Source organism: Crocodylus porosus, unplaced genomic scaffold, assembly GCF_001723895.1.
Source record: "Crocodylus porosus isolate Cpor-Errol unplaced genomic scaffold, CroPor_comp1, whole genome shotgun sequence".
In the NCBI taxonomy this organism is placed as follows: domain Eukaryota; kingdom Metazoa; phylum Chordata; order Crocodylia; family Crocodylidae; genus Crocodylus; species Crocodylus porosus.
In genome coordinates this window covers 53,537,147-53,542,431 of record NW_017728948.1, presented here as the reverse complement: position 1 = coordinate 53,542,431, position 5,285 = coordinate 53,537,147, and positions in this window count along the sequence as shown.

The window sequence follows — 5,285 nt, the reverse complement described above, 5'->3', positions numbered from 1 at the left end:
ATATCAACAATTATCTCTGTAAACTGGACAGCAAAATGTGTCTGAGACCTCTAATATCATCCCACGTTAAGGATGTTAGTTTGCTAATGCTGTCAGTTGCTTTGTTAGCTCAAGTGGCAGAGGTCAGCACAGTCGATCTAAACATTCCAGCCCTGATGATGATGCATGTGGCTTTTTCTGATACTAAGTGATAGAATATGGAGGAGTTTTTAACAAATTCATGATTTTGTGTCTTTGCACAAAAAATGCACATATACAGAAATGTTAAATATTGTTATGATTTTATGGCAAGTACTCAAAAGATTAAAAATGCCTCTAAAACTTTAATAGGGCCCCTTGTGCATATGTTTTGATTGTTTCTAAGTATAGTACTATTGTGATACCTCTTACTGTTTTGGTATGTTTTTTTTGTTTCTTTCTTCACCCCCCTTGGGACCATTGCATCATTTAGAGCCTAGAATGTACTGTGTTCATTTAACAAGCACCTGTTCAGTATTTTGTTTTCCATAATCCTGTGTATAAAATCCCATGTATCATTTAGCGTATACCATTCAGACCCTGCTCTGAAGGCCAATTATGAATTTCTTCCTGAACTTTTTCTATGCTGATTATTACTGTTGTGTCGGACTTTCAAAAACAGTAGTAAATTCTTCTCTGCAGTCATGTGAAGTAAGGGACTTGTATCATGCACAAGAGTTCCTTCAGTTTTAACTATATGGAAGCTTTGCATAATTTAGGACATGAAAGGTCTACTACTATTAGGTGCTGCATTTCCTAGATGGCTGAATACTCAACATTCATAAAGTAATAAATAAATGTACTTAATATGAACTCAGAGAATACACTCTATTTCATCATAAGTAGCAAATGTTTTGAATACCTGTTTTTAAGTGTTACAGGTTGTGGCCATATTGGTCTACAAGCAAAAAGGAATCAGAACTCTGGTTAGAGAGAGATCTTTTATTAGACCAACTAGATATTTGCAAAAAAATCTCTATTTGCAAGCTTTTGGGCATGACACCCTTCCTCAGGCATAGGAGAATGCAAAGATTGTAACATTTCTTCTAGGTGGAAATGAAAATTCATAATTCACAGGAGAGCTGAAGGTGTTGTAAGATCTCCTGGTTAAAAAAGTTCATTTTGTGCAAATTAGGCTCACATAAAAGTTAGAGAAGTCTGTTTACCTCAGACTTGTCTGATGGTAAGCAGGATGTTGGATTATGGGTTTTTTTTTCTGGTTATGATGTTTCATATTTTGCAGGAGGGTGGGTAGATGCAAGGAATTTCTCTTGTATCGAGGCAGCTCCAAGCCCTGTGAACATGCAAATTTAGCTTGGAACAAAAGGCAGGAGCAAGGGTGGTGTCAGCTTTCAGGTTTTAAGGTGTTGAATTTTGCCTCCTTGTAAAACTATCAAGTTTTCATATAACAAATGGCTAAATTTGATATCTTCCATGTTTCAGGGATACAGGTTGTAACCTTACTGGTTTACAGGCAAATGGAATCAGAACTCTGGGTAGAGGTGATATCTTTTATTAGACCAAGCTGACACCCTTGCTCCTGCCTTTTGTTCTGAGATAAATTTGCATGCTCACAGAGCTTAGAGCTGCCTGAACACAAGAGAAATTCCTTGTCCAGGGAAGCATTCCACCTGTTCCATCCTCCTGCAAAATATGAAACATCATAATCAGAAATAAACTTAAGTACACAGTTAACTATGTAAATGGTATTTCAAGTCAGTTATATGGCTTTTGGATCTGATCCTTCCTTGAGGGGTGTGCAACACCATTTAATTTGTGAAATGGGTAGAGAAGGCTTCTCCCACCTCTCTGTCCAACAGCTTAATGGGTAGAAGAGAGCTGTCCAACTGGTGGCCAGTGGACTTCCCTCCCCACCCATTGCTCCTGCTGACACAGCTGGGTTCTTCAGGCTCTTGCACTGTCCTCCAGCTTTTACCTGCCCCTGCTTTTGCCCCTGTAGTGGAAAAGGGCCAGGGGGGTTGAGCTGCACAAATAGCAGGGGAGAGGGCTGTATTGCTTGCACTGGATTTGGGAGGCAGAAGCTGGGCTGACCACACTGCTGGGAGGAGAGAGGAGAAGAGGGGTATACTGCTGGATATGTGACAGAGGGAGCCAAGCTACCTGTGCTGTGGGGGGTGGACAGTAGTTGGACTGTGTGTGGTGTGGAGGTGGTGTGTTAGGCTGCCCATGGGACTGTGGCCTATATGGTGTGTGGCTCCCAGCTGCCTGGATTTTTTATGGCTTTGGATTAGGGGCACTTGTTCAGACACTGGAAGACTCAGGTTCCTAGGCCTCCCTCAGTCAGCTTGACCCCACATTTCCCCTTTTGCTGGCAAGTGCCCTAGCATCCAGGCTATGGGTTAGGCCAGGGTAGGCGAAGTTTTTTGGCCAGAGTACTGAAAAAACCACAATGTCTACCTTGGAAGGTACCGGAGTACTGACATGCCAGAGCCTGGAGCAGCTTTTTGCAGCCTCCCAGCTGCAGCTGGCCCGTGGAGCCCGCCCGGTCTGCCTGCATCAGGACTTGCAGCCTCCCAGCCACCTGCTGGGAGCAGCTTGGGCTCTGTGACTGGCAGCAACTGCTTAGGACCCGGGCTGGCAGTGGTGTGCCAAGCAAAACGGCCTTGCATGCCATGCTCAGCATGTGTGCTGGGGGTTGCTGACCCCTGGACTAGGGATTGCCAAGAACAGCTTCCACCTTTTTTGAAGCTGGCCTACTGACTGGCCAACAAAGCAAGATAAGTGAGGCCAAGCAGAGAACAGGCCAGAAGCACTGTGTTAGTGCTACAGACACAGTCTGGGAATTGAGTGTGCTCTGAATTCTGGCTTCTGCTCCTTCCCCAATAGTTTCTGCACTTTGCATTTAATAGTTATTGGATAAAATTGGGCTGACAGCAGTAGGATAGCTTGTCCCACTAGTAGCATAGGGGCTAGAACTTAAGGACCCTCTCTTATCAGGCAGCACCCCTTTTGGCTGTGTTGCTTCGTGGCCTAGTGCATCTTTCTCTCCTGGCTGCTACTAATAGCCAGAACAAGTCCTTTCTTTTGTGTGTGTGTGCGTGTGCGCACATGCATGTGCACAGGGGCAGTATGATCTAACAAGCTGTATTAATGACTCAAAATGGCATTTATACAGCTGAAGATAAGTGCTAGTTCTCCACCAAAAGAGGAGTTGGATTTGGCCCCATAGCTTTAAAAGCACATCTTGTTTTGGTGCCACTTTGCTCTTCAGGATGTGCATTTGTCCTTCAATTTTTCAAGTGTAGAAATGGTTTGCTTCAACTATAGACCGTTGAAAAAGATGGCCTTTTCAAGTGTAAATCAGCGCTGAAGCTTAAGAATCTTCTGCCCAACCTTTTTCTAGGAACTATGCTGAGAATTGATTTTTAGCCTAAAATTTAAATACAGTAAGCATTCATGATGCAATTATTACTTGGAGTGCTTTAATACAAGTACAAAAATCAAAGCAATACCTAATGGAATACATTTTTTATTTATTTTGAAAAATAACTTGCATGGGGAAAGGAGAACAGTAATTTTCTTTGCCCTTAATAGAGATTTGAGCTAAAATTCAGGTGAAGCTACATTAGGTAAAGGACACATTTGAACAGGGAACGTCAACTTGATTTGTCTACCAAAGGTAACTCTCATTTTCATTCATTTCAAACCATCAAGATATATTAGGTAAATGGTTGTAACATAACATAAGTTGTTTGAATCCCAACCAGTACCATATCAGAGCAAGAGTATAGTATAGAGAGCAGCAGACCCAGCAGGGGTTTTGATATGCTTTCCGAGTTCAGTAATAAGTGATAAGACACATTCATGGTCAAGGTACAAACTTTTTCTTGGTAACTATTTTTAGATATTTATTTTTCCTGTAAAATGTATTGTTTTATTTTACTCTGGCCAGGTCATCCCACCTTGGAGGGATACAAATGATGGAGTAGCATCCACTGACCAAATATATTATCACAGTAACCTTTAACTTTATTTCTTAGCTTCCTATGCTGATGCTTCAGAGAAACTGCACCTACTTTTAACTGTTGGTCTGTGCCTTGGGACTAATATTTGTTGACAATTAAACCTCTACTTCAGGTCTCTGTGGATTGTGTTCATTAAGACTGCATTGGTTAATGTTTTAAAGATTCCTGTAGTATAAAAGTTAGATGTGTAATTCTGTAAAAGTACAAAATTAAATTCTGCACAAGTCAGTGGAAAACAAGCATTGTTGCGCCAGCCATTGGTGAGTGCTTTTGTACATTACGTATTAGAATTTCTTCCACAATATTGCAGTGCATTCAGATTTGCCTTGAGTTTTGGGCATTAATAAGATCAGCACACATGGCAAGGTTTTAAAACCATATAGGAGTTAAAATTAGCAAGTTAAAACTTTTCTCATCTATTTTTTAAAATCTGTTTGAAAGGTAAAGCATCTTACAGTTCCAGACTACCTTAGTCTCTTAGCTGTTATCATTTAACATCTTGAATGGAAAACTGTCTCAGAAGTTTTTTTCAGGGTTGCTTTGTTTTATGCATCTCAATGAGAATTAATATTCAACCCAAGGAGGAAGACTTCTAGGTCTTGACTGAGTTGTCCTGGGTGGACCAGACAAAGACTCTTGTTGAAGGTTATGGTGTTCTAGGCAAGCATAGGCCTCTTATGTTAAACTGCACAACCTAAGCTTTATCTATCTTTATATTTTCTTACAATACAGGAAAATAACATGTGCCAAGTATAGCTGAATTTAATTGAATCAATTTTGTAATGATTATGTTTACATTTTGTTTGTAGACTACTACTCTGTTATCATTGCAAAATTGTTGTAGCTAGTACTGCTATAATAATAGTCCATAAGGCTCTTTACTTGGTATGATTCATAGATCTTTGGCTGTAATGTTTGAGAGCTTAGTTTGATTACGTATTTTGTAGTCATTTAAAACTTGTTTAAGCCGTGATGATATTAATTAAAGAAATACTGTCAACTTGATCTTTTTGATCAGCTCAAAGCAGGAGTGTCAGACTCATCAGACCTCACTAGTATGGGACTGGCCTGAGGGCTAGCATGCAGGGCTGGTTCACTGTGAGCACCGTGGACAAGCACCATGTGATGCATGCCATATAGAGCCCACGGGATCCGGCTACCCCTAGCTTCAAGAAATACTTTGTTACAATGCCTCTTAAATATGTCCAGAAATTAAAAAAAAAAAAAAAAAGTTATAAATTAACTGGTTTTGGATCCCTTTCCCTTTTTGTGTCTAGAATA